Source organism: Daktulosphaira vitifoliae, unplaced genomic scaffold, assembly GCF_025091365.1.
Source record: "Daktulosphaira vitifoliae isolate Bord-2020 unplaced genomic scaffold, ASM2509136v1 Scaffold_1, whole genome shotgun sequence".
NCBI lineage: Eukaryota > Metazoa > Arthropoda > Insecta > Hemiptera > Phylloxeridae > Daktulosphaira > Daktulosphaira vitifoliae.
Window position 1 is genome coordinate 83,341,152 of NW_026099572.1, and position 12,984 is coordinate 83,354,135.

Consider the following 12,984-nt stretch of genomic DNA (forward strand, 5'->3'; position numbering starts at 1 on the left):
CATTTAGAAATATATAAGTAGAAGGGAAAGTCTTTCGAAATATCGACCCGGCTTAGAGTTTAAAATGACATAGAATTCTAAACCGAATGGGATGTTCGGATGGCGTAATTACAGGTGGCTTTAGTTTTGAAAACTCGACCGTCACGTCCGCGCGCCGAGTTCCGTGATTTCTACAAAGACTGATTTCTTCTTCCTCTTTATTTCCTCTAGTATTTTTACCCAACGTTACTATCATCCGTCTGCTTTTCTTTTTACAAACTATTTTTATTCGCTTGGAACGTGCCATTAAAAACAAAAAAATCATTATATTTTATAATAATTCAAAACATTTAGTGGAAACACAAGGGTAATATGACAATAAAAATTAATTTTCTATAGTTAACTTGAATCAGTAAAAATTTGAACATTTATAATTCCAACTCTAACAAAACCCTTTGTTTAGTCAAAACAAAAATCAGTATGTCCATTTAAATAAATAATTAGAATTGATAAAAATAAATAAAATAAATTTATTCATTCACAAGAAAAAATAGGTTAAATTAGACGAACTGTCGCTTTATAAAACATTTTCTCTTTAGGTATTAAACCTAGAGTTAAAGCTATCGCTATTAAAAAGACAAATTTATATGAGTTCTTTTAACACTAAACGAGTACTATATAGGTATCGATCGATGGTAATGCAAAGTTCATAGTAAAGAAGATAGAGTAGATGAAGTTTCTATTGTTTCACAATGGCAAAAGCGTACATCAAACCCTTTGTACAAGAAGGTAACGTATCCACAGTTGTCTATACCACAACCACTCATCCTTCTATTAAATTTTCTTTAATATCTGATACTACAATAGTTTGTAGTATCTGATACCATTATGATCTAATACATCAAAATGTAATTATACTAATTAAATTAAAACGCTATTACTTGTTATAATGATATTTTACGAATTGAGGAGTAGATAAAATTCTCAGAAATTTCAATATGTATTATAACATGAATTAGTTATGTAATGTTACATAATATTTATAATATTATTTCAAACTTAGGATGGTTTCTAAGTATTTTAATAGCTTTTGTGCCCTATATATAGTGTTTATTAAAAATAAGTAAATTTTATATAAACATTTTGTTTAGTTAAACTGTTGTTATTATTAACAGTTAGATTATCCATTATTAAAATGAAAATTATCATATAATGTTGCTATCAAAATAAATTTGTTGAGTTTTTTTTTTGTTTTGAAACAAAACTCCAAACTTAAAATAATACTGAGAATTGCAGAAAATTTATCTTTCATATAACATATAAAATCAACTTCCAGTCTTATAAGAAGAAAAACTTATTTAAAATGTTCACAATAAATCTACACTTTATACCTAAAACTTAAAACTTTGTACAAAGCGATTCGTTCAACGCTAATCACTCAATTAAAAACAATAAGTTTTTTTGTAGAAAACTGTTTAGATTACATTAGTTACATTTATATGTTATATAAAAATTTGTAGGTCCCATCCTTTATATCTTATAGGGATTTAATTTTTTTTTATTGTCCATTTATGTATTAAACTTTATCAATAACAACTTTTGAACCAGTTATATTTTATTAGTTATTTACAAGTATGTTGCGTTAAAAAAAATGAAGTTGACACCCCTATAAGATGTAACAGTACATGTATCACCAAACATAAAAATGCACACTGTTGGGTGAAGTGTGACAATCTCTGATACTCGTTCTCGGGTCTCCCGTGGCACTTGTGTACGACCGGTTCGAACGTGTTCGCGAATCGCCGGGGCATCATCTTTTTTTAGTGAGCGTCCGTTGTTTTTGTTTATAGTTTGCTTTTGACGACTCGTCTTTCACTGTGTGATATTATTTTATTGTTCGTATTTTACAAGTTATACGATTAAGAATATTAGTATGTAATTTACCCCTCCCTCCTTTACCTTTTAAGTTTTGTAGAAATGTGGTATTTTTGTAATTTTATGTGCATCAAAAACATGTGTACCTATTTTTCATACCCTCTTATTTCTTTTTTTTGTTTTTACAAATAAACAATACCTCAAAAAGTACCAGACAGTCATTTTTTAATATTAAACAGTTGTTACACACAAGTCGCGATCACTATCTAGCAAGTATATAAAATATGGACAAAAGGTTGATGATAATGATTCTAGATGGCGCGCGATTTGAGGTAGGTTTTTCAAAACTAAATAATAAATGTAATATTTGGGATAAAACACATAAGATTTAATCAAAAGTTCATAAAACGTAAATTCACCATTGTTATATATTATAATAACTGGATAATATCAATAATATATTATAAAAAATAACGAATAAAAAAAGTAGAAAGCAAAAGAGGGCGACCGTTCTACACGTGCATTGATGAACGGCATAGTTTATAAGGCGATGTTTTTGACGGGTTAATCAATCACATACTTCATATAATGCTAAGGTATTACAGCCACCTAGGGAACAAAATCAAAACAATACAACCTTGAACAAAATAGTCGTCGGAAGTAGATCAAATAATCGATTACATAAAAAAACAAATGAGTATGGATGTCGAAGCAAATTATTCTATAAAAAGTTATTCGTATAAGAAAAATGCATAGATCACGACAACCTGTCACAGGAAATTAGAATAGATGAAATTGGTTCAGATATAGAAATTCCAACACAAAAAAGTACAAAATCTCGAAAATTAAATTCATCAGAATACTTTTGACAGGACACCTTATATTATAAATCATTTCTTATTAATGCTATGGAAAACGGAGAAAGACAACAAAAAGAATCCAACTACTTGCTAATTCGTTACCCTCTTCGCTCTCAAAAATATATAACAAAGTAATACTCGGCTACCGCTACAAAAAGAAATTGCAGATATGACATCCGCAAAGAACAATATGCTCTTTATAGCCATCACTTTACAATATATAATTTAGTCAAATGAATAGATAGACTATGTCAAAATATGAACCAAATAAAAAAACAGCAGCGCTATTTTTAGATGTAGAAAAAGCTTTAGTTTGCGTTTAGCATAGTGCACTTTTGTACAAACTGTAAAAGTTAGAAACTCCAATCGCTCTAACAAAACAAATCATTCTCGATCATCAGACTATTCAAGGCTTTAATAGGAGACATTTACTTAACATCAAGACATATAAAATCAAAAGTCCGGCAAAACGGCTGCAGTTTCCTTTCCTTTACCTTGTCAACACAAACGATTTACTAAAGAGAGAACAAACAAACTATCTCGCTCTATGGTCTAACCTCAGACAGAAATGCTAACAGAGCCATTATACGAATTTAAAATTATATAAATAAAATAATACCCTGGTTCTCCTCCACATGGAGACTCCGAGTAAACCCATTCAAACCCATTGCAATACTTTACAATAGTACAAAAATGACAAAAGCAAGGAAAATATTAATACATAACACAATAATTTCATGAACGCAAGAGGTTAAATATTTAGGGATCATAATAGACAAAGACCTTTCGTTCAACATCCAGGTAACCGAAGGGGTTGGAAAGGCCATTCACCCTAGGGTGGCACTATATCCGATATAGAACAGGTATGGCCCGTTACCTACAAGAAAAACATACAATATGTTCGTTAGACCTGATTTAACGTGTGCTGGACCGACAAAGTCATCTTGCTTAAGCAATATTCATTTGATACGCGACCTGAAGCAATAAAAAACATCGATCAACACTACATAATCACCGTACTTTGTTTTTAACAAAACAATCAGCAGATATCAATACCATACAAGATACGATAAAATTCCTCACACAAACAATGTTTATTAAAAACCTACAAGAAATATAACGCGAAAAAAAGACATAAATAAAGTCCAAAAAATCAAACCACTAGCATAGAGTAAACCATAATTTAAAAAATTGTTTTTTCTAATATCCAACAACTTGTATAGGTTACCATCTCACAAGAAAAAGACTGCCAAACCTTCAGTACAACAATATCAATAACAATGGATCAATCAATCTATTTTTACCAGATTCATTTGACTTTCGATAGCAACTGAAAGATAAATATATAGATAAAAATTGGCACCTCCCTAACAAAAGCACCCAAACAACAATAGTGACAACATTGGAAAATCCACGTACAGCAGTAGAATCGTTCTACGAACGTCAAATATGAGTGGTAAGATATACTGGAATTCAGTATGCAAGCTGTCAGATCGTTCCCTTTCAAGTTGGCCTCCCAATATTTAATTGATGTACCATCGGCTAACATAATGTACCTTCACAGCCTTGCCGAAAAGACAATTTTGTAATTATTTCAATTATGTATATAGTTTTGAAACATGATAACTTATTAATTCAATAATAATTTAATACTTGTACATAATAAACAAATGATAGTGTTAAAAAAAAAAGGGACAAACAAAACCGTTTAAAAGACTTAAGAGAAGGACCAAAAAATTATTTTGTAATTTTGTAAAAAGCGTCGATACTTTTATGTGAGCCAATAAAATTTAAGTATTTTATATTTTATTTCAAAGATACACCATTAAATATATATACATGTATCTCATTATGTATTAAAATATTTTTGAAATTAGTTCAAAAATTTGAGACATTTTTAATATGTTGTATTCTTTATTTAATAATATATTATATATTATTTATTATATATATTATTAACCATTACTTAGATTATTATTGATTGAAATCTGACATTGATTAAAGTCACTATCGTAAAACTTTTCGATGCTTAATTGAAATAAATTTTTAAACAATTTAATATATCCACTAAAAATTAAATAATTTTTTATTTAATAGGTCAATTACTCATAGAGAACAACTAAAACTACAACTATACAGTACATTAAATAAGGTATAGTTTGATTTAGTTTCGAACGACGTAGATATCTGTTGCTATGCAAAACACATCAAACTGAGTAATTTTTACCGAAATTTGTTTAATTTTTGGTTTGAGTGTTCAGTAACTTCTAAAAATCGAAATTTCAGATAGTTTTTATTTTTTCATCTCAAAGTATATTGTATTAACTTTCATTTAATTAAAATGTAAAAAAGACAGATACTTGAAATATTATTTGAAATTGAAAAAATAAGTGCTGATATGATATTAATTCTCTATAGTAACTTGATTAATTGTTGAATTTAAAAAAAAAAAAATGTAAATGACAATGAGCAAAGTATGGTCCGACAATTTAAAAAAAGTTTTTTGATTATAATATGACAACTAAAAATATCAACATTAACTATTGTAATTTTTTGAGATATTACATTTTATCATTGCGATCGAAGGAAATATTTCAAAATTAATAAGCTCTAATAGCTTGAACTATATACATTTTGTGATTTTTAACTTATCATTTAGCAAAATCAGTCATGTGAAAACTGAGTAATCGTGTCCAGTGACAAAAAAATAACACTCCATAGTAAAACCGATAGCTTTTTAATTACACACCCAATCTATAAAATAAAGATTATAAGATATAAATGGTATAAGTTTGGAAATATTTAAGTTTTTTTTTTATCTATATAAATAAACTATTTTTGAAATATTTAAAGATCATAGGAAAAACTAAGGTCTCACAAAGCAAAGCTTAATGACATTCAAATATGATAAACATTATAAAACATAAATGTTACTTATTTTTTAATTAATAATATATTACTTAAATTAAATTATTTTACGTTGTTGATTTAAGAACGAGTGTGACACTTTCACATATTTCAAGATGTGTTGAATTGGCCTGTAACTTAAGTGTTTCAGTATGATATTTAATGCTCGTAAGATTTAATACACTTGGAGTCTAGAGACAAAATCGCATAAAATATCATGTATGCGGTGTATGAGTTATGATATACTATGTTTTCCCAAGTGTTTTAAACACCATAATCATCGTTGATTGTAATATTTCCTAGTATAATCTCTGAATATGTTTTCGTTGGACTGAAATATTAGAAAATGAGTACAACAAAAATTTACTCAATTATTTTTTCAAAAATCAACTATGAAAGTACAAATATGTATGCATTTAATATAATTTATCACATCGTGTATATAATCTAAATATTAATATTTTAATATATTATTTTCTTCGCCATTAATAAAATAGTATAAAAGATAAAAACAAAAAAACACAGCACAATGAGGTCGCGGCAAAGTTGGGACGTGGCATAGTTGGGTCAAGTATAATGATATCTGATGGTGATTAAAATCACTATCATAAAAAACGCTTCAATGCAAATCTGTAGATAATGTTTAATTTTAAAAAAATAAAGGATTATTCCAAAAGCTACATGATCTCCTATTTCCTTATTGATATCTTGATTACAAGTTTTATGATTTATAAGTGTAATATATGAATGTTAGTATGTCGAATGAAAGAGGTATTAGAAATAGTATTTAAATAGTATTTATCATAAAAAATTGCATTGATCCATACATTTTTCAAAAAGTTATAGCGTTATAAAGTTAAATGTGTAAAATATAAAATCCTGGATTTTCACACAAAAATAGCATTCGGTAGCCATTATTTTCACTTATGAAGTCAAAGTAAAGTCTAAATTTTTTTTTTTATAATAAAGTATATTACATAAGCTTTAATTTAAGGTATATATTAAAGTGTTAGTATTTCCAGAACACTTTCAAATGTTAAGTTGGAAAAATTAATTTTTTGTGAAAAAGTTGTCATTTTGAATCCCTCCTGTGGGCAGGTAAATGGTTAGATTTATGAAATAAATATACCAAATGATAGGTAAAGACATCGTGCATTTATAAAAAAAATTGTATTGATTTAGTCATTTTTAAAAAAGTTATAGCAGTTTTAAGTAAATCAAATTTAAAAAATGTCAAAAATAAACGATTTTTAAATTTGTAATTTTTTTGGAGATATTCCCCATTTACGAGGAACGAGGGAATTTTTTAAAATTTTTGAGAGTAATTTCTTCAACTAGATACGATTTGTGATCTTTTGACGTATTGTTGAATGATATCGGTTCTGTCAGAGCTGAGAAAAAGTGGTAACAAATAAAAAAAAAAAAACATCATAGTAAAATCAATACCTTCTCATATCGCATCGAAGCTAACAATTATATGAATGGTAAATTTTTGGTATTATTAAAGAAACATATTTTTCGTTTATTTATTTATTATTTGTATATATTTAAATAATAGATAATTTTAATATGAAAAAATAAACTAAATAGCTCTATGAACTATGTAATGTTTGAAGGTTATATGAGTTTATGAATTTATAAATAAAAAATATGTTTGCTGTATGTAAATTTAATAATCGAAATATTATATTTTTCATGTTTAATTTATTTTGTAAAAAAATTATTTTTACAACCTTACCCTTTCAATAAAACATTTTATTTACACAACATTATGTTCATTTGTGTGAATGTTTTAATATTATGTTGACTCTTACAAAACAGTATAAGTTATTTTAACATTTAAAATATAATACAACGTCTTGATCTAATAAATATAAAATAATCAAAATTACTTGAATGTTGAAAGCGATTGAAATTAGTTTGTATTATGTATGTTTTCAGTTTTTTTAGTTCGTTAAGTTTATTTTTTACAATAAACTTAACTTAATAAACAACATAAGTTGTTTAATGAATTATAAAAATTGAAATTAAATACTAATTTGTTACCTACGTTACCGTTCATTTAGCATATTATTCTCAGAATAAACAGTTGAACAATTTTATGTAGAAAAAAAAATGTTAAAGGTACGAAATTATAAATATTTTTAAGTATAGTACTTGGTGAAGTTTTTTTTTTTTTAATTAGAATGTGATGACAAAATATTTTAATAGTACTGTAAATTAGAAAATAATTGTTGTTTTACTCTTCTCAATTGATGGTTAAATTGAATAGCACAGTTTATCACTAAATTATGTTCATTTCGATCGCAATAATAAAGTAATTATAATAAATATAAGATATATTCTAAAGTAAGAACAAGAGATTTAAATGTTTAACAATAAAGTAGCAGTGTTCGAGGTAAAAAGTTGTCCAAGAAGAATATTTAACAAACTCAACAATTCTAACACAATGGTTACTAATAAAATTCATTAATCACAAACATTGAAAAAAGTTTTTAAATTTAAAATACCCAGTTTTTAAAAAGTAAAATAATATTATTGTCATTTTTATTGTCGAACTTCTATAACGAATCCAACGCAAAGTTACCTACTTGAAGTATAAAATAACACAATAAAAGTGAACGTTAAGAGCGATGAAAACAAAACAGTCATAAAGGGGCGGAAACTTTTACATATAAGTCAACAGGAATAGTGTTTTTTGTTAGGTGTGCTGTGTTAAAACATCTATTAATATAGAACAGAAAATTCTAGATTATAGTGCGAAGTGTAAAATTTACTTTGACTAGGTTGTTCGAAACATTTTATTTATCAAGATAAATTCATCCTTTAAAAAGACATAGAAGGCTTATGTATTAACAATTAATATTCGCAGAACCAATATAACTTATAACTCTATTATACTTTAACTTAGGAATAATATATATTTATAAACATAAAACACAACTAAGAGATAAGTGGTTTGTTTGATTTTGAAAACAAAGTAATTACTAAAATCTCCATTGAAAAATAAGAATAAGTGACGTACTAACAATAAAATAACTTTCAACCAGATATAATTAGCTTATGTTTGTTTTATTTTACTTGAGTCAAATTAAATGTATTTTTTATTTGTATATTTGGTACACTAAATTATGTGCAGTCTGAATTAATGAATTTCTAGCGGTTTTTAGTTACTGTTTGTTATTTTGCCTTAAGTAAACATTTAAAATTCCTGTTGGTTTTTTTCGTCAAATGACTCCTGAGATAAGGGGAATGGAAAAAAATGATCAGCATGAAAAAAACTTTAAACTCGTGACCGCAAAGTTTAATGTCGCCAGTAATTAATCACGTGTGGACGGAGGAAACTCATTTTCGTGTGCTGAAACTATATACGAACAGAACTTAAAAAAAAAGTTACTGCTATTGAAAGTTGTTAAAGAAAAATGTATTTAATTTTACCGGTAAACGTTTTTGTTAACTGACGAGTTTTTACGTTAGCTTTAGGATACATTATAAGAAAAGATCCAAAAATTCCCACACGTCAGTATATTTTTAATATACACATTAATTTTACACACAATTACTGTAATTTTGACATAAAATATCGAAAATTCTTAAACAAATATAATATTTTTATAACTACTTTTGATATTTATTATAATCAATTTGAATAATATTAGATAAAACAGTATGTACGTTTTTTTTTTCATTTAAAAAATTTTAATTACTTAATTCATCACCATATATACCTACAATCATTGTAATAACTAATGATAAAAATTGAATTATTTGAAACTGTAATTGAAAAAATTTTTGTAAAATAAGAAAAAAATTAATTCAAATGCACATGCCATTATTTATACGTTGTAATTAGCTGCGTTTAATTGTTTAATTAACTAGTTTAATTGTTTTATTACTTATTTGAGTCAACTTTTCATTATATAACATTAAATTAACAATATATAATGAAATTTAAAAAAATTTTAATTATTAGTCTGTTCTATCATCAAATAGATGTATTAAATACCTAATATGCAAAAACAAGTCAGTTTTGATTGAGATAAGCATATTTTGAGAGTATTAAACTTTAATAAATACAATAGGTAACTACATCAGTAATTTACATCGGAAAAACATCAATTTCGTTACAATCTATATTGTTTGTTATATATACTAACATAACGAAAGAATATTGTGGAGAAAATTATCTCACTAATGATAATATTCTTCTGTAGATTATTATGGGAGAACATATTTTCAAAAAAAAAAAAAAATTAATTAAATTATTTCGTTGAGAATATGTGATTAAAATTAAAATACATATGATGTTTTGAATATTTATAAAAAAAATTTAATGAAAAAAAATCATATTTTATTTTTTGATAGTGACACGATAAATTTAAATATCAAGTATTATCCAAAAGAACATATTTATTGTTGAAGACTACAAATTAATTCCACCCTCAAAAAAAGCTTAAGTGTAAGTGCGATCGAGACATTCTTAGCCAAACTAAATTTCTTTATAATTATTATAATTTGAGTTCAATTTGACTGTCAAGTAAAAATTTTGTTACTTCTACATATAATTCTAAAAAATTCTAAAGCAACTTTTATTCGAAATTGACTATATTTCTATCTTTATTTGATCGTATTACTTGAAGCTAATAAATTGATAAATTTGGAAGTGACCAATTCTCCAGAAAATTCTCAAAAATGATTATTAAAATTAATTTACATCGCTATATGCCTATAAAAGAAATATATGATTTAATGTTTGTAATATATACTTATAAGTAATCTTATAATACGAATTACGGTCTTCTTGAAATACTCTTTAAACTAAAAATGACATAGAGAAATATTCTGTGTTGACAAATACAAGTATGTTACATTATAATCCATTTAATTCAATTTATTTAATAATGAAATATTTAAACTAAAAACTTTGTTAAAATTATTAAAAAAAACTATGTTATACAAATCATTATATGATGTCTAATAAATAGAACAATGTTTTCGTATGATTTATTTGTTATACTACAAGAAAACTATTTTATTTAGAAAATAAGCGGGTTAACACAACCCACTCTTTTACTCGTAATATAATACAATATTTAAAAGAACAATTTTTTTTTAGTTACATATATTTCTTGACATATTGGCTATAAATGACTTTTTAGTACACATCCCGTATAACTTATAGGAGTACTAACTTTATTTTTTCAAACATCATGGTAAATATGTATTGGCTTATTTAATAGATAATGATGTAATTAATAAAATTATTGGTCGACAACAACTTTTGGACCATATTTCGGAAGTTATTCTCATTTGTTTACTTAGGAGGTAGGAAGAATACACCCAGAAAATAATTAGTAATAAATATAGCTTCGCCCACTCTTCACATTCAATCATAACTATAAATTGTTAATAAGTTCTGAAATACTAGTCCAAAAGTTATTATCGATCAGTCATTTTATTAATTACTTCATTATCTATTAAATAAGTTAGTAAATTAAATACCATGCCGTTTGAAAAAATAAAGTTGACACCCCTATAAGTTACAAGAGATTTTTCTAAAATGTTATTTTTAGCCAATAAGTCAAGAATTATATGTAACTAAAAAAAAAACAACATTTTTCTTTTCAATATTGTATTTATTTTGAGAATAATGGAGTAGTTTATGATAAACCGATCACTCCTTATAATGAAGGTGTAAGAAATAATTTTTTATTAATTATAAATATTATAATANGTGTAAGAAATAATTTTTTATTAATTATAAATATTATAATAATATCATAATACTAACCTGTTTTTATTTTTTATAAAGAAATATTTATTTCATTTTTAACCTAAAGTTAACATTTTTCAATTATTTAAAATAGAAATAACTATAATAAATATGAATGGAAAACGTAGAAAACTGAGCTTTTAAAAAAGATAACGATAACTTTGATATGAAAAATAAGTTTTACATACATAAAATTAAGTATTCTTTAATATAATTAACCTGGAAAATCCACAACAACTTTTGTTTAACTATTAAAGCTTTTGCGTGTAAAAAACCTCCAATCTGCTTTACACTCTAGTTCATTTGTACCTTATGCGATATATGTTGTAAATTATTACATTTTCATACCAAACTCAAGTCTAGTAATTAAAAAAACACAAAAGGGAATTATACTTTTATTATCCTTTATTATAAAAGCTGATGATGTAGAGCCACAGAGAGAAATATACTATTGTGTGACAATACTATTGTCATACGACTACTGTCATTTTATGAATGTTAATTTAGTAATCAAATTTCATATTTCAAAAATGTCATTTGCGAGAAAATTCATAATACTGATAACATTACTATTTTTAATTAGTATTGCTGTGTTTATTTAATAAACATTTAATGAGAAACGAAAATATTTTACTAATTTTACTATAATTTTTGTTCCAATTAGTTTTCCGAATAATCTACTATTAAATAAAACAATAGTTTTGTTATTGTGTAATTAGGCCAATTACTTTTAAATAATAGGCATGTAAAAAAATAAATAGTTTAACTTGAATAAATAAATTTTAATTACTGCAATCGTACAATATTTACTTTTTACAAGCCAAAAGAATTATTAAAGTCTATTATATGATACAAGTGTTTTCATGGATGTTTTTTAGTGATGTATTCTGATTCATTAATTTAGTAGGATTTTAAATTAGAAAAATAAAAACTTATGTTATAAAAATTACCATACCAGTGTTTTAATAAATTGTGTTTAATTTAAAAAAAGTTCAATTAAGTTGATAAAGAATAAACATTCAAAATAGAACTAAAAAATATTATAATATACAAAATACGTACATTTTTGGGCAAATTTAACGCAACATGACGAGGCTTTACCCTCATCAGATTCAAATTGCAAAGCATTAACATTTCGTGTCATTAAAAGCAACGAGGATAACTTTAAACTTGTTTCTAAAGCTTATCTCAACTGAACATATGCATGGTATTTATAAATTAACTACCAGAAAGATGGAATAAAATAAAAAATTTCAAGTTATACTAATAGTATACTATAAACACAATTATCTTAATAAAATAATATAATCATTTTTATGATTTTTACTTAGTGTACAAATGAGAACCATTGGATAGTTGTATTCATATTTGATCATAACATTGTTATTAAATCATCCCCTAACAGTTATATTTTGTTTAGCTAAAAACTAAACCATGATACTTTTTCAAAGAAAATTCTTAATCATTTTTTAATTGAACAAACTACAAGAGATTAAATTTTTTTAGCAGAAATATTTAGGAAAATTTTAAGTAAACTTCGTTGTTTAACAAACATATTTTTGTGTAGTGTGTATTTCATAAAAAAATTTA

At 25.2% G+C, this 12,984-nt stretch overlaps 1 protein-coding gene across 1 annotated transcript in view; it reads left to right on the plus strand.

Moving 5' to 3' along the window:
* LOC126903040 (hemicentin-2-like) overlaps window positions 1-12,984 on the plus strand; it is a 159,208-nt gene that overhangs the window by 82,991 nt on the left and 63,233 nt on the right. The window lies entirely within an intron of this gene.